The sequence below is a fragment of the Geotrypetes seraphini genome, chromosome 16 (assembly GCF_902459505.1).
Source record: "Geotrypetes seraphini chromosome 16, aGeoSer1.1, whole genome shotgun sequence".
Classification (NCBI taxonomy): Eukaryota; Metazoa; Chordata; class Amphibia; order Gymnophiona; family Dermophiidae; genus Geotrypetes; species Geotrypetes seraphini.
The window spans coordinates 26,743,281-26,764,409 of record NC_047099.1 but is presented as its reverse complement, the minus strand read 5'-3'; the positions used below and the strand labels follow the sequence as shown (position 1 = coordinate 26,764,409).

Here is a 21,129-nt window from a genome sequence, read left to right as displayed (position 1 = left end):
TTCGGGGTCCCTTAAGGCCTGCCTGTGTGTTGTTTTTTTTTTTTTTTTTTTTGGGGGGGGGTGAAGAGGTCAGCAAGGCTGCCCCCCCCGTCCTTACTGCCTGCTCCGGCTCCTTCCGGTCCGTGGCAGGAAGGAACGGGAGCGACTCTGCGCACCTTTCAGCACGTCGCTCTCATCGGCCCCCTGCTGGCGGGGCTCAGCCAGTACAATGCAAGAACGTGCAGGCACACGCAGCTCGCGCTTGCTCCGACTGGCCTTGGGGGGGGGGGGGGCTGGCAGACCTTTGCCTGTCCGTCCTACGAGAACGCGGTCCAGGCGGGAACTCAAGCGAAGCGGCTCCCCTCCGCCGCTTTCCGGACCCGCCACTCACTAGTTAGCCACAGCGGAAGCCGGTCCCCGCGCGCATTCTCTGCTGGCGCTAGGAATGGCTGCCGCAAGTGTCACTCAAAGCGCCGGTCACCTCCCACCTCCAACTGGCCGCCGCTTCCACGCCGGGCCCCCGTCAATCAGCTTACGGCTCACCACTGAGCGCCGGAGGCGTAAAATAAATTTGCATGGAGCGCTGAGTAGCAGCGTCGCCCACCAATTAGCTCTTGGCGGCCCCCGGGTTTTCAAAGAGGCGGGCGCCGTCCGCTGTGTGCCCCGCACTTTCATTGGAGCCGGAGGCGGTCAATCGAGAAGGGACGGGGGGCGGGGTTTTCGCACGGGCCAATCCACGCCGCCGCCCGCTCGCTGGGCGGACCCGGCTCGTTGGCACTCGTCCAATCAGCGTCATTGTTTGTGTGTCGCCGCCGGTGCTGGTGCCGGCTGTCTACCGCCCGCAGTGGCTGCGCTCGCGCCAGACGCGCCGCCCCCTTCCCGCCGCGACGGCGGAGACCGGGGACGCAGGAGCGTCGCTGCCGCCGCCGCCGCCCGACAACGAGGAGCCGGAGAGGCCGCCGCCAGGTGAGGCCGGGGTGCGTCGGGCCTAGAGAGGAGGCCGCCGTCCAGAGCCTCCCCTCCCCCCCCAACCCCCTCGCGCATCCTCCTCGCCCCGCCTCACGTCCCTCATTCGCTCCCCCCCCCCCGCTGCCTCTCTTACCCTCCCTTCCTTATCTGTCATCCCCTCGCTTCAGCCCAGATTCCCTCGGATTTCTCCCATGTGCCCCCCCCTCACTTTAATGACCCCCCCCCTCCTTCTGGCTTTTCGCTCCTGGTCCCTGAGTATCACTTTGCACGTAAAGCTGTTGCATTGCTTTCCCTGCAAAACATCTCTCTCCAGGATGAAAGTAGACATTTGGACGTCTGTGTTTCCTGAGAATCGGTCCCAAGCACAGCCTTTTCCCTTGCTGGTTAGGCTGAGCGGCAGACACTGTTAGATTCTCTCTCCTAGGATTTGTTTTTTTTTTTTTTGGGGGGGGGTCACTATTTAAACCCCCCTCCCCCCAAAAAAAGATGCATCAGGATTTGTTCTTGAAAGCACTGGCAGGGCATGTGCAAGCTCTTAGAGACCCATCAGAGGTGGGTCTTCAGCAGCTATATAGCTCTACAGCAGGGATCTCAAAGTCCCTCCTTGAGGGCCGGAATCCAGTCGGGTTTTCAGGATTTCCCCAATGAATATGCATTGAAAGCAGTGCATGCACATAGATCTCATGCATATTCATTGGGGAAATCCTGAAAACCCGACTGGATCGCGGCCCTCGAGGAGGGACTTGGAGACCCCCCCCTGCTCTACAGGGAATGAGAATGGCTTTTTCCTGTGCCCTGAGAAGCCCTTGTTCCTTTTTCATTTCGGATGATAGATATGGAACTTTGCACAAGGCTGATGATGATTTGCTTCTCGGCTGTTTGACAAAATGAACGTTTTAATGGCCGCTGTCTGGCTGTGGCCACCGGGGTAATTGATTGGATATGGAACCCCGGCCTTTTGCCTTCACTGGCCTAGTACAGAGCGAGGATGGGGAGAGAGGAGGAGGAAGTCGTCTTGGCCTCAGGAGCCAGCTAGCATAAATGTTCTTTTGGCATCTCCCACAATGACAGCTGTCAGTTATCGGAGCAAGAGGCAGGACTGTGCTCTAATGATTGCCATGTATGTGAGCGTGTGTTGCCTTGGTTTCTTAAAAGGTTGCTCCAGCCGGGTTTGATCGAGTCCTTTCTGTAGGGTAATTAGTTGCATTACATGCTCGCATGAAGGTGTGGTTGCGATGTGATTTCTATACGAATTCCTGTTTAGGAATTCACACATCTGCCCTCGATCAAGTGATGCTTGAAATAGTCTATTTTGGAAGCTGTTCTGTCTTCTATAGATTAAGTTTTGTAGCTCAGCTTTAACTTTTTTTTTTTATTTTGGAGGGGGAAAAGGAGAGATGGAGAAGAAGGCTGAAGTTCTATATACACTATATGGAGTTGAGAAATAGCCTTATAGTGCATTGGACTGCAGTCCTGTGACCCTGCGCAAGTCACTTAACCTTTCATTGCCTACTAGAGACAAAGGCAGCATCTGCCTATAATGTGTGCAGTGCTGCATGTGTCAAGTAACACTATAGAAACAAGAAATAGAATACAGTGGTGCCTCACACAACGAACGCCTCGCACAGCGAACGCTGCACACAACGAACTTCATGTCTTGATTCATACAACGAACTTCGTTTCACACAATGAAGTCGCCCGAGCTGCCGATGTATTGCATCCTTCCGCGCAGGCACTGCAGGCAGTCGTTAGTCACTGCGCTTAACTGCCCTCTCTCACAGCCCTTCGCCTGGCTCCCTGTGCAGTGGCGGACCGTCGGCTCGCCTCCTTTTATGGAGGGGCCCGGCGCCTACTGCTGATGCGTTGGGGGGGGCGGAGCTACTCTCGCCGCTTCCCCGATGCTAGAAAAAAAGAAAAGTTAAGTCCCAGTTTTTGCCGCTGAGACTCTGCCCTCTCTCACTGTATACAGTCGTCCTTTTAAGATAAACTCAATATTTTTTATATATCATGGCTTCTAAAAAAAGCAGGAAGGTGATTTCTGTTGAAATGAAACGGGAAATAATTAGAAGGAGTGAATGTGGGGTAAAACAGTGTGACCTCGTCAAAGAGTTTGGCCTCAGCAAGACCACCATTTTCACCATTTTGACAAATTTATCTTTTTTTATGTCATCTTAGCATATTTTATGCTACAGAACAAATTATTTTTTTTAACATGTATTGTTATGGGAAAACGCGTTTCACATAACGAACTTTTCGCATAACAAACTTGCTCCTGGAACGAATTAAGTTCGTTGTGTGAGGCACCACTTGTATGTCTGAAGAGGATGAAATGCTGGCATGTCAGCCTTCCTTCTGTACCTGGAATGAGGATGCTCTATGATTACTGTTGCAGTGTTGTGTATTTTGTTTTAATATAGGATTCTGTTTAATTCTGTTGTTCATCATATGCTTTCTGTCAGAAGTGCACTTATAACCTTGGCTGTCCTGTGGGAAATGGACAATCAAGCTACCCAGTATTGCCTCTTCCCAAAAGAGAGGCTCAACTTAAAATGCAGGAAAGTGACTCAACAGGGAGAGCAGCTGTCCATAGGCATTTGTCTACTGCTTCTGTACAGCTAAACCTGCTTATACAGGTTAATAAAACTGATTATTAAGAATCATAATTATTTACCAGTTTTACAGAAAATAACCCAAAGTGGTAAATAAAATTAACACAAATATAAATTAAATAACCTTACAAGACCTTAGACTTTAGAAAAGTGGTTAGCATTTAGCTGCTTTTTGTCTTAGATTTGATGGATTTCTGAGGTTGTTGAAATAGGTGAGGAAACACACCCCACATATTCTCCTGGCATTGTTGGTTTTCAGGGTGGCTTTCAATACCAAAGATCAATCTATCTTATTGAACAGATTATCTCAGATTGGTTGCATATAGGGGATAGATGTGGTATGGTCAAGATGTCAACTGGACTTTCTACAATGTTCCTGTAACTTTGCGAAGGTGGAGTGAGTTTTACTTTTTTTTCCTCCCAGCGATATGCCTCATATTAAAAAGAAGGGGGACAGTGAAAGCTGTACTGCCACCAAAGTAGCTTCGTCTCCATTCCAACAAATGTTTGAGCTATGAACTAGCCAGTCAGCCAAGGAGGGCCCTGAGCAGAGGTTACATGAAGGAGGGTTTGACCTATTGGGGCATGACGCATCATTCCACCCCCACCCTTGGCAGCCAACACACTGCTTGTCCAGCAGCAACCAGGGTTGCAGTCTTGACTGCTATTTCAGCAGAAAGCACTGGATTAGGAACCAGAAGTGGTGGAATCCCACCCTTGGAGTTTGTGGGTGAGCAGGAAAGCATTGGAGTAGCGAAGGAATTAGCAACCCCCAAAGTGGTGACTCTGGTAGAAACCACAAACACAAAAGTGGAACACTAGTTTCTGGAGATGCAGGATGTTTATGTACCGGTAAGTTTATTTTACAATATTTCATATAATAAAAGCATATCAGGTATAGAAAGTTTGTGTCGAGGAATATTACAATACCTGTATATACACACAAGGTGAAGCCCAGACCCTGGTAGAAAGACACAGCTATGCTTGTGTGAGTAAAGCTGATACATTGTCTTAGTCTGTGGATAAAATGCAACATGAATGCCAGATCAAATCTCATATAAACGCAGCTTGAAGTGTATGATCTTAAATTAATTGTTTCTAGTTACTAAAGATCAAAAAATTATCCATAGAAAAACTGGAGAATTTTAAAAGTAGACTGAAGAGAGGATTCTCTAACACTCGTGCTAAAATCTGAACGCTGTCGTGGCCATAAATATAGCGATTTGAAAAAGACGAGTGATTCTCTAAAACCTGTGCTTGCAAATGAGGTCCATGGAGGGTCACTAAATTTGCATGGGACAAGTCGCTAGTGAAAGCAATCGGTATAAACTTCTCCCTCCATATCCACGGGGGATAGGTGCAGAGCCGGACCGCAAAGTGTGAAAAACCGTGAATAACTTCTCGGCTGGCTCTGACCCACCCCCGCCTCCCTCCCATGCTTTAAATACAAACTCTCACTCAGACAAACCATCCCGGACCTTACCTGGTGGTCTAGCGAGCTTTCGGGGATTCCTACACTCCTGCCCCGTGCAGATCACTCATAGGAAATGGATGCGGTGAGTCGTAGTCTCGAGAGACTACAGGAGCTCATGGCAGCCATTTCCTATGAGTGATCTGCACGGGGAAGGAGTGTAGGAAGATTGCTCCTGCCCCAAAAACCTGCTAGACTAGGGGTGCCCACACTTTTTGGGCTTGCGAGCCCAAATCAAAATGATCTACCAACAATAAAATTTAAAAAAAAACACAAAGCAAACTACGCAGAGAAAATGTTAATTATCATTTATATTCCGCGGGTTTTCAAAGAGGTCAAGGCAGTTGACTTTATGCAATGTCACCTCAGTAACAACTATACAAAAAATAGACAAATATACCCCCTCCCTTTTTACTAAACCGCGATAGCGGTTTTTAGCGAAGGGAGCTGCGATGAATGCACTGTGCTGCTCTCGAACTCATAGGCTCCCTGCACCAAAAACTGCTATTGCGGTTTAGTAAAAGGGGGCCATAGTGCAAAATAAAGACAGCAGATAAAAATTCTCAAAACAGACACATTTTGATCACTAAATTGAAAATAAAATCATTTTTCCTACCTTTCTTGTCTAGTGATTTAATGAGTCTCTGGTTGCACTGTCTTCTTTCTGTGCATCCAATATTTCTTCCCTTCTTTCAGCCTCCTGTATGCTTCCTCTCCTCCAGACCTCATTCCCTCCCCCAATTTTTTCTTTTTCTCTCCATGCCCTCCTCCCCTTTCTTTCTGTCTCCCTGCCTGTCTTTATTTCTGTATGTTTGTCTTTCTCTCTCCATGCCCCCTTTCTATCTGTCTCCCTGCCCTCCCCCAAGCCACTGCCGCCGCCATCAGGGAACAGGCTACCGCTGTAAAGAGGATACTGAAGTGCCGGATGTCAATTCTAACATCGGAGAAGAAGTTCCGGGCCAGCCAGGCAGCGATTGGCTGGCCCAGAACTTCCACTCTGACGTCAGAATTGACGTCGAGTGAGGAACATTGGTTAGCCAGGCGCTTTAGCGTCCTCTCTACAGGGTCAGGAAGCAGGTAGAACGGAAGGCAACGCGAGTCTATCACGGAGCCTGGGATGGGCTCCGCGATCGACTCACGTTGCCTTTGCGATCTACTGATCGATCGCGATCGACCTATTGGGCACCCCTGTGTTAGACCACCAGGTAAGGCTTAAAAATAGCCCCAAAAATTAAACTCTGCCACCCCCCCCAAAAAAAATTGTGAATAACCGAATCCGCGGATGTTGAAACCGCGGATTCGGAGGGAAGTGTATGTGCAGAATACACCTCTAAATAAAAAAAGAGACCCAAATCAAAGAACGGCAAGAGGGATGCCCATTCCCTCCCGCCACCAGGGTCTCCCTGACAACTGCAGCAGAAGGGAAGGAGGGATGCCCGATTCCTCCTGCTGCTGGTGATGCCCACCCCCCAAGAACCCCCCAGCAGAAGGGATGCCCACTCCTTCCTGCCACCAATGATGCCCTTCGGACACACCTGTACCTTTCAGTTGATGACCGGCTGGAGAGATGCCTACTCACTCCGGCTGGCAGATCTGCCTCTTCAAAATGGCAGGCCTTCCCAGTGCCTCCTGGGATGCACTGTGGAGAGATTTAAGGGGCTCCCCTCCTATGGGAGGAGTCTTAAGTGCTTGGGCCAATCAGCACCTTAGGTTCCTTCCTGCTGCATCCCAGGATGCACCAGGAAGGGGGGAGGCCTGCCATTTTCAAGAGGCAGGCCTGGCAGCCGGAGTAGGCATCCCTCTGGCCGGCTATCAATTTAAAGGTACGGGGATGTCAGGGAGGGATGGGCATCACTGGTGGCAAGAGGGAGTAAACATCCCTTCTGCCTTTGTAGGGGGGGGTGAACATCACCGGTGGTAGGAGGGAGTGGGCGTCCCTCCTACTAGGGGTTGTTGGGGGGTGGGAATCTCTGGCAGCAGGAAGGAGTGGGCATCTCTCCTGTCATGGGGGATGGAAAAAAAACCAGCGATAGGAGGGAGTTTGCATCCCTTCTGCTGGGGGCTTGTCGGGGGATGGGGTGCAAATCACTGGTGGCAGGAGGGAGTGGGCATCCCTCTTGCCGAGGGTGTCGAGTGCTGTTGGAGGGCAGGGATCCCAGTGGCGGGAGGAAGTGGACATCCCTCCTACTGTCCTTGAATTCGGGTTTTTTTTAATTTGGGGGGGATGGGGGTCTGAGCTGTCAAGCCTTACTTTCTTGTCAATGCCTGTACCAATCAGCGCTCAAGCACTGACCGGAAAGTAAGGCTAAGACAGTTCAGATCCTGCTGGAAAATTTTGCCTGCAAATGTAGGACAGTGAGGTTAGGGAATCACCCGGCGTGCTCATTTAAATATTAATGACCTTGTTGTAGTACATTTGCATGGCAGTGTCAGAGTCTGCTTGGAAGCTTGAAAAAGACCACGGTGAACCCTTTTGATAATTGGCTGGTAGAATACTTTCATGTTAAACCGACTGGAACCGTTTAGCGATCATCGTTAAAGGCAGGGTAGGTTTTGAGAATCTTCCCCTGAATTTGAGAGTGTTCATGGAGTAATGGGTATGGTTCCTGTGGATATGTTTTTAAAATTTCTTTTGGATAATTCAGAAATTCTTACGGATGCTGTTCCCCCTTTGAATAAGAGTTACTATTTACCTGCTATTTCTAAGAATACTGCAGGGGTTCTGCCCTTGGAAGATCAGTTATTATCTGGGCCTCAAGCCTAATCTTGAGCAGAAAGAAATGATTTGAATGAGATCTTGGCTATACTGGAAAGTTCTTTCTCAGTCGTAAAAATCGAGCTACTACTATTTATCATTTCTTTTTTTTTAAATAAAAGTTTTTATTGAGTTTCACATCAGTGAGGAAAAAACAATAAACAACAAGCATCAGCAATAAAATAAAGCCAACCAGTAGAACATGGTAAACAAATGGTACAACACAAGGGTGCTCGTAACAGGCTCCACCAAATGGGGCAGGCACCCGAAACACATGGCAGGAACGAAAGAGGAACCCTACCATCACTAGGATCCAAGAAGACTGGACTCCCAGAAGGAACTCAAGTTCCACACCAACAGAGAAACCCCTTTTTTAAAATTTTATTTCACCCCCTCCCAAACCCACTGCCCTCCCAACTCCCCTCCCTCCCTGTGGTTCCTGCAGGGGCTAAAGAGTACCAGCCGAAGGGGTTCACACAGGGCTCACTCTCGCAAGCGGGTAAGAAAGGAACTCATGCCACAGGGCCCAATAATTTTTCTTCCGCGTTCTCTGATCCCTGCGCTCTCCTCTCAGTTCCCAACCCGCCATCTCCTGCATGGAACCCAGCCAGGCCTGCGGAACAGGCGAGCACTCATCCATCCAGACATGCAGGATATGGCGTTTGGCCAGCAACAAACCAATAGCAAGAAACTGACATTGGTCATTTTTCATTTCTATAGCGCTGAAAAGCGTACACAATGCTATATAATCAAGATCCCTGCTCAGAAGAGCTTACAATCTAATTGAACAGACAGCACATATAGGGATTGGGGAGTATCTTGCAGAGAGAATGATAGGATGGACATAGGTTATCGTCCAGTTGCGGAAGAGACAATTTGAGCAAAATTTACATAAGAACATAAGAATTGCCATCTCCAGATCAGACCCTAGGTCCATCAAGTCCGGCGATCCGCACACGCGGAGGCCCCGCCAGGTGTACCCTGGCATAGTTTTAGTCCCCATATCACTCTATGCTTCTCATAAGGAGATGTGCATCTAGTTTACCCTTACCCGTATCACTCTATGCCACTCATAAGGAGATGTACATCTAGCTTACCCTTAAATCCTAGAACAGTGGATTCCGCAATTACCTCTTCTGGGAGAGCATTCCAGGTGTCCACCACTCGCTGCGTGAAACAGAACCTCCTGATATTTGGACTTGTTCCCCCTCAGCTTCAGTCCGTGCCCTCTTGTCCGTGTCACATTGGACATTGTAAATAACTGTTTTTCCTGCTCTATTTTGTTGATTCGTTTCAGCATTTTGAAAGTCTTGATCAGATCCCTTCGCAGTCTCCTCTTCTCAAGGGAGAACAACCCCAGTCTCTTAAGTCGTTCCTCGTAATCCAGGTTCTCCATACCTTTCATTAGCTTTGTTGCTCGTCTCTGCACCCTCTCCAGCAGTCTTATATCCTTCTTTAGGTATGGAGACCAATGTTGGACGCAGTATTCCAAATGTGGTCTGACCATCGCATTATTACTTTCTCCGATCTACTCGTGATTCCCTTCTTTATCATGCCTAGCATTCTGTTTGCGTTCTTCACTGCCGCCGCACATTGCGCTGACGGTTTCAGGGTCCTATCAATTAGTACACCCAGGTCCTTTTCCTGTTCGGTTTTTCCCAGAGTTGCACCTGACATCCTATACTTGTGTTCCTTATTCTTTCTGCCTGAGTGCATCACTTTGCATTTTTCCACATTACTTCATCTGCCATTTATCTGCCCATTTCTCCAATCGAGTCAAGTCGCTCTGGAGTTCCTCACTGTCCTGTGATTTGATTGCCTGGCATAGCTTTGTGTCATCTGCAAACTTGATGATCTCACTGGATGTTCCATCCTCTAGGTCATTGATGAAAATATTAAATAAGATGGGCCCAAGTACCGAGCCCCGGGGTATACCGTTAGTCACATTCTCCCAGTCTGAGAACTTACCATTTATGCCCACTCTCTGCCTTCTGTTCTCCAGCCATTTGCCTATCCATCTTAGTATATCTCCTTCTATTCCATGGCCTTGCAGTTTCCTGAGGAGTCTTACATGTGGATCCTTGTCGAACGCTTTCTGAAAATCCAAGTATATAATATCCACCAGTTCTCCATTATCAATTTGTCTGTTCACTGTCTCAAAAAATTGAAGTAGGTTCGTCAAACATGACTTCCCTTTCCTGAATCCATGTTGGCTGACTCTCATCAGGTCGTGTGTGTCTGTGCCGGATTATGCTATCCTTGATCAGCGCCTCAACCATCTTCCCAGGGACTAACAGGTCTATAGTTGCCTGACACTCCTCTCGATCCTTTTTTAAATATCGGCGTGACATTCGCTATCTTCCAGTCGTCCGGTATCTGTACTGTTTTGATTGACAGGTTGACTAGTTTTTGCAATAGTTCTCCGATTTCCACTTTCAGCTCTTTTCAGACTTTCGGATGAATTCCGTCTGGTCCAGGAGATTTGTCACTTTTGAGTTTGTCGATCTGGCGGTAAATCTGGTCCAAGTCCACTTCTACTGTGGTGAGGCTGTCCTCTGTTGTTACTCCTTTGAACACTTTTACTGCTTCTGGAATTGTTGCGGTGTCCTCCTTCGTAAAGACAGATGCAAAGAAGGAATTTAGTCTGTCTGCAATTTGTTTGTCTTCCTTGATGTACCCTTTCCTTCCCTGGTCTTCCAGTGGTCCCACCACCTCTTTTGCGGGTTTTCTCCCTTTTACGTAACTAAAGAAGGGCTTGAAGTTTTTGGCCTCATTCGCTATTTTCTCCTCATAGTCCTTTTTGGCATCCCTCACCGCCCTGTGACATTTCTTCTGATCATCTTTGTGTTTGTTCCAAGCATCGATTGTTTTCGTGCGTTTCCATGTTTTAAAGGAGTGTTTCTTTTCTTTTATGGCTTCCTTCATCTCTTTAGTGAGCCACGCCGGCTCTCTTTTGCCTTTAGTTTTCTTTGCTTTGGACATCTGTGGAATGTAGAGGCTTTGTGCTTCCGTGATAGTATTTTTCAGTAGGGACCATGCCTGTTCTACCGTTTTGACTTTGCCCATCTATTTCTTGATCCATTATTTCACCATGGCTCTCATGCTATCGTATCTTCCCCTTTTAAACTTTAAAATCATGGTTGAGGTTTTGGTACCTTTCCCCTTCCCGACATCGAGTTTGAAATTGATCATGTTGTGATTGCTCGTCCCCAGCGGGACCGTGACTTCTACTTCCTTTGCCGGTCCCGTAATGCCATTTAGGACCAAGTCCAAGGTGACGTTTCCTCTTGTCGACTCTCCCACCAATTGTTCCAAGAAGCAATCCCCTAGCCCTTCCAGGAACTTTGCCTCCTTGCCACAGTTAGAGGTTCCCAGGTCCCAGTCTATCCCCGGGAAATTGAAATCTCCCAAGATTACGACATTACCTGTCTCACATTCGTGTTTAATTTCCTCTATCATTTCCGAGTCTGTCTCCTCCCTCTGTCCTGGTAGTAAAGGACAATCTTTGTGTCAGCACCGTTGTGTCTGGGAATCTTTATCCAGAGGGATTCCAGCTTCTCTTTCATCATAGTCTCTCTTACAGATTCTATTCCTTCCCGAACATATAGGGCAATACCACCACCTTTTTGCCCCACTCTATAATTACACCTATTGTGAAAAACTCTAAGGAATCGTTAATATGTGAAAATAATTATAGACCAGTAGCTACTATTCCATTGTTTGAAAAAATAATGGAAGGATTGGTAAATGCAGAATTAGTAAATTACCTGGATAAAGTCAACATTTTACATGATAACCAATCAGGGTTCCGTTCTGGATATAGTACAGAAACAGTAATAGCATCCTTAATAAATCAGCTTAATATTTTACTTAGCATTGGTTTTAGTGCCCTAATTCTGCAGTTGGACCTGAACAGCGCTTTTGATCTTCTCTTAGGCTGCTTGGACTCAATTGGGATTAGAGGCAACGTAAAAAATTGGTTTAGTGGATTCCTGAAACAGAACATATGAAGTTTTCTCTGACGATAAATACTCTTTCTCCTGGAAGAATTCATGTGGAGTTCCGCAGGGTTCTCCTTTATCTCCAACATTATTTAATGCAGTGGTCTCAAACTCAAACCCTTTGCAGGGCCACATTTTGAATTTGTAGGTACTTAGAGGGCCGCAAAAAAAAAAAAAAAATAGTTAATGTCTTATTAAAGAAATGACAATTTTGCATGAAGTAAAACTCTTTATAGTTTATAAATCTTCCCCCCCCTCGAAGGCCTACATGTTCCCCCCTTCTTTGCAGTGTCCTCCAGCTTCCCCCGGCCTCTCGGTCTAAGTTTCAACTAATTACCGCAGCCTTCAGAGAGGATCACTGGTGCTCTAGCATTCCTCGCAGGCTGCCATCGGCCTCCGCAGCATATTTGGGTCTTGCCCCTCCTCTGACGTCTGGGGCAGGATCGCGGCAGAGGGAATATGCTGCTGAGGATGATTGGCAGCCTGCCAGGATCGCTACAGCACCGGCAATCCTCTCTGCAGGCTGCGGTAATTATCTGAAGGTAAGAGCGGGAGGCCAGGGGGAAACCGGAGGACACTGCATAGAGTGGACAGCACTAGTATAGACCGTGGGCCGCAAAATAGTACCAGGTGGGCCGCATGTGGCCCCTGGGCCACGAGTTTGAGACCACTGATTTAATGTATATTTAGTTTCTTTGGCATATCTACTTCAAAGTTTAAATGTTATGTTTTATATATATGCAGATGATATTACTATCTTGTTCCCTTGTAAGGCTGTTTCGAATGAATTGATTTCTCAAATTTCTAATGTTTTAGAAAAGGTAGAATTGTGGATGCTACAATTTAGATTAAAGCTTAATTCTGAAAACACTAAGGGCTTTTACAAAGGCACGCTAGTGGTTTTAGCGCACGTGCGCTAGCCGCTACTGCCTCCTCTTGAGCAGGCGGTAGCTTTTATAGCGCGCGCTAATCCGGTGCGCGTGCTAAAAACGCTAGCGTACCTTTATAAAAGGAGCCCTAAGTTGTTGGTTTTTTTTGGGCTAGCCCTAATGATAAGATTCAGGAAAAATTTATTCAACTGAAGGGTCAAAGTTTTGAGAGAGCCCCAAATTTGAAAATCTTGGGAATAATTCTAGATCATAGTTTAACTTTCAAGAAGCATATGGATTCATTAATTTAAAAAAGTAATGCTCAAATTATGCTGTCAGTTGAATTGCTGAACCTGGAATGGATTTGGGCATTGGGGGGTTGGTATTATTCTGGTTTTGTGCTTTTATTTGTTCGATTCTGTACTTTTTCTCCTTCTTTTTACTAGGGCGCTTAGCCCTTGGGGGGGATTTCTGGTTTACAGGGGATAACGGGTGTTGTATGCTGTTACGGGGGGGGGAGGGCTAGGGGGGAGGGGTTGTTATCAGAGGATATTGCTGTTCTGCAAATTGATTGACTGTAATGTTTTTGTACTGTACTGCTGTGTTGGTGTGTGGTTCTTTGTTATAAATAAACAATTACAAAAAAAAAATAGTAATGATATTTTGTGGAAATTGAGGACCATCAAGGAGTATTTCGATCTAGAGTCCTTTCGGTTGTTGGTTCAGTCTACAGTATTGTCCACTTTGGATTACTGTAACATTGTTTATTTGGGGCTTCCCAAAAAGATTTTATTAAGACTTTAGTTCAGATTACAGCAGTTCGTTTGATTTTTGGTCTCAAGAATATGATCATGTTAGTCCTTTTTATACTAGATTACATTGGCTGCCTTTTGAGGCCGGAGTGCTTTTTAAATGTGGGTGTATCTGTTATAAGGCTCTTTTTGGTTTATTACCTTCTTATTTGGTATTTTATTTGAAACTGTTCACTTCATTAAAATTTACCAGAAATTCAGGTATGTTACTCTTCCCTACTCCAGGGACCTGCCGTTACAAGACTTTCTTGGATAGGACACCTTCTGGAGCTGTGCCCTATGGCTTCTTGGTGTCTGTATGCCCTTCGCTTCCTAGCTGCTGTGGTGCCAGAGCCCTTTCTTAATCTGTTCGGATCTTTGGACAGCCTTTGGTCTCCTGGGGGCTTCTGTCTTCTCTGCCTTTTTTAGTACCTCCTATTCATGGAGGGCTTCAGCTGTTTTGTTGTGCCTTGACCATTGAAGCTTCTTCCATTTCTTCTGTGCCCTGGGAGACATTTGTTTCCTGGCTGGTTCTCTTGGGGGATATGATTGAGGCCTACAAATCCTGAGTGGGGTAAAACAGGTAAAAGGGAATTAATATTTCACCCTTGTCAAAAACCAGGGGACACTCAATGAAATTACTTGGAAATACTTTTAGAAATTTTATTTTGTAAACTGTCAAATCCCAGTTTGGAGGATTCGCTTATATGTATTCTGTTTTATATACCTGAAGGAAAATGATTAAATGTTTGAGACGATTTCTATGTTTTTGTTTTAAATAACACCTTTTCAAGTGTAATGTGTCTAGTAGTCCTGAACACTAGGTTTTGCATCTGAACCCGCAAGTTGCTTGCAGAATGCTATTAATCATCTTTGAACTCCACCTCCTTCCTAGAAAGCTGCTTCTGACCTCTCAAGTTTTCTTTTCTGCAAACAAGTTGCTCAGAGGTGTTTCTGTTCTGCTCTACAGTTTTATTATTTTCAAGTATTTTTCTTAGTATCCATTTGGAGGCTCGGTGCCCAGGATCAGCCCTCGGGGACACCTAGATAGTCAACCTGTTTTTGTATTTTTTTGGAGCTTAGAGGCTGTCCCATGCTTAGCTGCTTGCATACTTGATTTATCAGGAGCTTGAGTGCAGACTGTTTGGCTCTGGCTTGGCTACATTTAATAGTGGGCTGACTACATGGTTTACTCCTCCTTCACGGCATGAGTTTTTCTGGGGGTTGAGGCTCAGTTTGACATTGGTCCTACTGGCAACCCAAAGACCAAGTTCATACCATGAACCTGTGAGGCAAGAGTTATTTTCCATTTGTCCCAGTGCACTCCTAAGCTGAAGCAGGCAAGCACCATAGTAGGTTATTGGGAAAATGTGTGTGTGTGGGGGGGGTCTTTCAAAAGTGAAATTTGAAGGTTTCTATAGCCAGAGCCAAGGTCCCCTACTTATAAAACCACTTTCCTTGCATTTTTGTACTTTATGGGCCATTTTTGGCACAATTTTGCTGGCTGTGGCCATCTTGGATTTTAAATTATATTTTTTTCTAAAGCCTCCATCTGCCTCAAAACCCCTCAATTTTACTTACTGTATATACTTGAATACAAGACGATCCACTCTTTCCCCCCCTAAAAAAAAAAAAGGAGGTTGACTCAAATATAAACTGGGATGGGTGTAGGGGTTAATATTCATGTGCCTTGCCAAGATCTGCACTCTGCCCCCTTGCCAGGATCTGCACCCAGCCCCCCCTGCCCTGGTTCTCTACCCTGTCCCCCCCTTCCCTGCCCTTTACCCTGTAACCCCTCTCTCCCGATGTCCTGCAGGCCTCCACTGAGCCTGCTGTATGACCCAGTAGTAGGCCGGGACAGAAGGGATCCCTCCCATCCATCGTGGCCAATTCTAACAATTTTTTTGCCTCCCCCCGTGTACCTTTTTGAATCCCTGGTTGTCCAGCGGTGTACCAGGCAGGAGCAAGCTTTTTGGACTCCTGCCCTGCGCTCAGCCCCTCGCTGAATGGCTGTTGTGTTTTCGCAGCCCAGCAGTGTACCGGGCATGAACGAGCTTTTTTGCGCTCCTGCCCGGCCCTGAGTCGCTCCCTGAATGGCTGCCACAAATTCTCACGAGTCCTGTGAGAACTGGTGGCTGTCATTCAGCGAGTGGCTTAGCACTAGGCAAGAGCGCAAAAAGCTCTCTCCTGCCTGGTATACCACTGGACAGCAAGAACTCACAGCAGCCATTCAGAGGGGCTCAGTGTGGGGCAGGAGCGCAGAAAACTCGCTCCTGCCTGGGGAACCACTGGACCACCAGGGATTCAAAGAGGTATGCGGGGGGAGGCAGGAGGGAGGTAAAGAAATTGTCAAAAGTCAGCCAGGACAAGGAGATGGGAGGGATCCCTCTTGTCCTGGCTCACCAGGTCATAGGGCAGGCCGGCGGATGCCTGAAACAAGTCTGGGAGGGGGGCAGATGGGCGCTGACCCAAATTTAAGATGAGACACCCCCCCCCCCCCCATTTTGGGGCCATTTTTTGACCCCAAAATCTCATCTTATATTCAAGTATATACGGTATTAGGGATGGACCCCTCAGGCCTTACTATCCCTGTATCATGCCAGGTTTGTACTGGATGGCCACATGAGGAGCTTCCATGTCCCACTCAAGGGGAAGGGAGCCTTGGGTTCAGCCTCCTCTGAGTCTTCTAGGGCTGGTTGCATAGGTGACTAAATTAACCTCCTTGCCTAGTGAAGGAGGTGTGATGGGGAAGGAGGAAGAACCACCATCTTGTCACTTCTTCCTCCACCCGATCCAAGTCCCGCCCCCTCAAGACCTGCAGCACCTCTTATGTCCTATAAAAGGGCCAATGACCAGGTGGGCCCCACCTGCTGAAGGGCCTCGCCAAAGGGCCCTTTGTGTGGACCTGAGACAACCAATGGGGGGCCAAGGACCAAGGTCTCCATAGCAAGGAAACCTATTACTTCTACTGTTCACCAAGGCACATTTAATCTACTACTGCTACTGCCCACCTAGCCAAGGCTACCTACACACCTGCACAGCAGAGGGGATGAATAAAGATGTACTGGCTTCTTTTGGTAATACTCGTTTATACCATTCTAAGGAAAGGGCTCCACATAGGGTAACCAAAATCCCCTCCATCCTAGACCAAGACAGCTACTGCCTGCACTGTGATAGACCTAGTTGACTCCAGATCACCAACCTATAGTAGCACCCCCAACTCAGTACAAATCCCCTGGCTAGTGCCAATACCTCCCCAGGCAGTGACTGAGGCCAAAAAATCATACCACACTAAGTCAATCTGAAAACTTTATAAAAAGCCTCTTCAAAATCGTTGGCATCTACACAGGCCATTCAAGGGGTCTCGACCTCAAACCAACTGGACGCAGTGCAGTTGGCACACTACTTCCAAGAAAAGATCAGAATTGTGAGGGAGTCCTTAATTGTTAATTGATATGTTTGTTACAGAGCAGAACAGAATTGTAGTGATCGGGATTTTCCCTTGTTTCCCTCCTTCTAGTCATATCTGTCATTACAGTGGTGCTTGATTGCTTTTGTACAAACTGAGAGGTCAGGAGCAGCTTCCTGGGAAGGAGGCAGAATTCAAAGATGATTGACAGCATTCTGCAAGCAACTTGCGGGTTCAGATGCATAACCCTAGCGTTCAGGACTACTAGACACAACTACAAGAAAGAAGATTATCATTGTAAGAACTTAATCTCTTTTTCTACCTTGCATAGCCTGCTGCTAAGAGATATATACTTAACCCTTAGAGAGAAATGATGAAGCTTTAGTTAAGGATTTAAAAAAGATAAAATCTTTAAGGCAATAGAATTATAATATTCTGTTGTTTTCCCTTACTCATCTAAAAGGGCACCATTTGGATTTAATTTCCAAATCAACTAGAGATTCTTTATTTCCTACTATTTGCTTGTCGGATAAGGAGTGGTCACCTACTTTGTGGTCTGATCACTATTTGTGTAAGTTTATCTTACACTGGCAGTAGGTGAAGGAAGGTCATTTCATAGAGGCCAATAGATAGGGCTGCTTTTTGGGCATACTATGAGCCTAATTATAACTTTTTACCTGCAGTTCATTTTAAAGCTAATTGGGAGGAAACAAGTAAAAATATTATTTGATAATATGACTTCTTTACATCTTTGTAAAAAACATTTGTGAAAATCGGACAAATAGTTTGATGGTGATCTTCTTGTATTAAAACAAACTGTAAGATGATTAGAAAGAGCATGGCGCAAAAATAATAGTAAGGAAGCTGAGGAACGATGGAGAGAGAAGGTTCGGGAATATAAGAAAAAATGTAAAGATAAACGTAGAATCTATTTTTCAGGCTTGGTAGCGAAAAATACTAAAGATACAAAGGAGTTGTTTAAAATTGTTACTAAACTAACTGATGTATTAAACAATCTTCACAGGAAATTTCTCCAACTCCTTATTCCTTGGCTTTATATTTTATTTCCAAAAGAGTTCAGATAAGAAGGTCCTGTAATAATTTAGCAGTAGTCGGCGAGTGCTTGCAAAAGATATGGCATATTGTTGTCCTGGTACCATGCATTGGTCATCTTTTAACCCTTTCAGGACCAAGGGACATATTTGTCCCATAACTTTAAAATCCTATAAATTTTGATTGGGATAGTCTACAGTTCTAAATTTGATATGTACGGATTCCATATGATACTGCCTTTATGTAAACAAACTGGTTCCGACATTCATTCATTAGCGTCGTTGCCAGATTGACGAGAAGATTCACTTGCCACACTGTCCATAAGCCAGAAGTTTGATTTTTTTTAAAAAAAATAATGATATTTCACAAAAAAAATCAATTTTTTGGCATCTGCAAGCCCTTTTTACCATAAAAATGTCGTCAAAACCACAAAAATTGGCCTACGATCCTTATGGTCCTGAAAGGGTTAAGAAGGCGGATTGGTTTCTTTTTAAAAAGCTGTTTGCAAAATATGCCCATTCCAGTTGCCCCTTAGATTAGTGGTATTGAACCCAGTCCTCAGGAACCACCTGGCCAGTCAGGCTTTCAGGATATAATAATAATAATAATAGTTTATATACCGCAATACCGTGAAGTTCTATGTGGTTTACAAAAGATTAGAGAAGGTACAGAATAATTGGACTTGAGAGCGGAAAGAGTGAGTGAGTAGGGGGGAGAACAGGTGAGTGAGTAAGGGGGAGAACAGGTCAGTTGTCTAGGTATTTCAGGAACAGGTGTGTTTTTAGACGCTTCCTAAATTCTTCATAAGTAGTGGGCGAGAGCAATTGCTCTAGGTCTTTACCCCATAGGGCCGCCCGGTGTGAGAGAAGGTGTTCGTGGTGTTTTTTCCGTTTGCAACCTCTGACTGATGGGGAAATGAAGTTTGAATGTGTGCTTCTCTTGCGTTTGTTGGTAGAGAAGCAGAAAAGGTCCGATATGTATTTGGGGGCTAGTCCATATAATACTTTGAAAGAGAGGCAGGCGAATTTAAACTTTACGCGTGCTTCCATCGGTAGCCCGTGCAACTGCCGGTAGTAGGGTGTTACATGATCAAATTTCTTTGGCCCGAAGATAAGTCTGACCGCTGCATTTTGCATTATTTGAAGACGTCGCATGTTCTTTTGGGAGATTGCTAAGTAGGCGATGTTGCAGTAGTCAAGCTGACTTAGTACGAGGGATTGCACTAGGATTCTGAATGCTGACGTATCAAAATATGATTTGACGGATCTAAGTTTCCAGAGAGTGAAGAAACCCTTTCTGATTAAGGAGTCTACCTGAATATGGATGACAGAGACTTTGAAAACCCGATTGGCCAGGTGGTCCCTGAGGACTGGCTTGAATCCTACTGCCTTAGATGTATGTTCCGCTACAGTAATGCAGATGGCTTCTCTTCAATTTTTGGCTGATCTTTATTTATGAGTATTGGAGCGAGGGACTTTTCCTGTAGATGCTGATCACATAATAGTAGCACCCATAAATAAAATGATTAAAGAATCAATTACTTCAGTGACTAATTACAGACCCAATGCATTAATTCCTTTCTTTATAAAACTGTTGGAGGGTTTGCGTCACTCTCGATTATTGGATTATTTGGAACATTTTACTCTACGACATGATTCACAGTCTGGTTTTAGGCCTCTATAGTACTGAAATAGTACTGCTGGCTTCTTCAGTAGATTATGGGCTTCTTTTTTCAAGCCTCGCTAGCGAGGTTAACGCGCATGACTTTTAATCACGCGCTAACCCCTGCGCTGGCCAAAAAATTACTGCCTGCTCAAGGCAGGTGTTAGCGGCTGGCGTTTAATGCGTGCTATTACGTGCGTTAAACCGCTAGCGCGGCTTGATAAAAGGAGCCCTATATATTTGGTCTGTTTAGTAGAGGACTTAAAGCTGTAGTTATGCAACTGGAACTGAGGTGCATTTGATTTGATTGACCATGATATTCTAATACAACGCGTATATTCTTATGGTTTATTTGGGAACATTTTTGCAATGGTTTAAACTAAACTAAACCTTAGGTTTGTATACCGCATCTTCTCCACGATCGTGGAGCTCAGCACGGTTTACAGGATTAAGATAGAATGGAACTCCAAAGGATGGTTGTGGATTAAGAGTAAGGAGGAATAGAGGATTTTAGGGTATCAGAGAGGGAGGAGGTGTTATATTTTTGAGAAAAGCCAAGTTTTTTAAAAACTCACGTAGCTATCAAGTGCAATCGGGTATAATTTTATCTGGCAAATGGTGCAATCCTTGTGGAGTCCTGCAAGGCTTCTCTTTTTAATGTCTATCTTTCTTCGTTAGGTGTTAGACATTTCAGTTATGCTGATGATATAACAATAATACTCCCTGTTACGGCTTTTTCTGTTTCAGAAATTAACTACTGAAAGGGTATTTATTAATTGTAGAAAGCTGGATGTCAAAATTTAAATTGAAACGGAACAGGGAGAAAGCTACGTTCTTTGTGGCCTCTTTGGCTAAATTTGAAGACTATAAATAGAATTTTAATGGAATTGATTATCCTCTTGCTTCCACTATAAAAATTTTGGGAGCATATCTAAATAGTAATTTATCAATGTTAACTCAAGTAAATTTTGAGCTTAAGAAATGATTTGCCATGTTGAGGAAACAAATCAGTTAGGCCATACTTTATTTCCCTTTTCAATTATTAGTGCAGTCTCTTGTAATCGGCATTCTAGACGACTGCAATATAGGTTTTCAAAAAAATTTCAAACATTACAAATTATACAAAAGCTTGGCTGTAAGGTTAAGTTTCAAGTTATCTAAATTTGAACATATAACTGTCGGAAGTTACATTGGGATGTGTACTTTTAAAATTTGGCATTTTTTACAAGGCACTGAATGGTATGCTTCCAAAATATTTAGTTTACATCAGTGTTCTTCAACCACCGGTCCATGGACCAGTTCCGGTCCACAGAAATTTCCTGCCGGTCCACAGGGCCAGCACGTGCATCAGGCCCAAAACAGTGTTCTTCAACCGCCGGTCCACGGTGCAATCAATGCAGCGTTATCTTCCTAACTGATTCAGTGCACAAAGCCACGGACAGTGGCTCCTACGGGCATCCTGCACCTGAACCGTAAGCCCAACGTCAGAGGGAAGGCTTCCAGATGAGGCAAGGGACGTACAAGGTGCAATTAGTACTATTATGGGGGCGGGGTCTGGCCC

General features: G+C 45.5%; 1 protein-coding gene across 3 annotated transcripts in view; it reads left to right on the top strand.

Moving 5' to 3' along the window:
• Positions 1 to 728: 728 nt before the first annotated feature.
• GATAD2B (GATA zinc finger domain containing 2B) overlaps positions 729 to 21,129 on the top strand; it is a 123,801-nt gene continuing 103,400 nt past the window's right edge. Inside the window, exon 1 of one of the 3 annotated variants that reach the window (XM_033924320.1) lies at positions 729 to 945. The gene's annotated coding sequence lies outside the window, so the exon portion shown is untranslated. The remainder of the gene's footprint in view (positions 946 to 21,129) is intronic. The other 2 variants (XM_033924319.1, XM_033924322.1) reach the window with 2 other exon arrangements.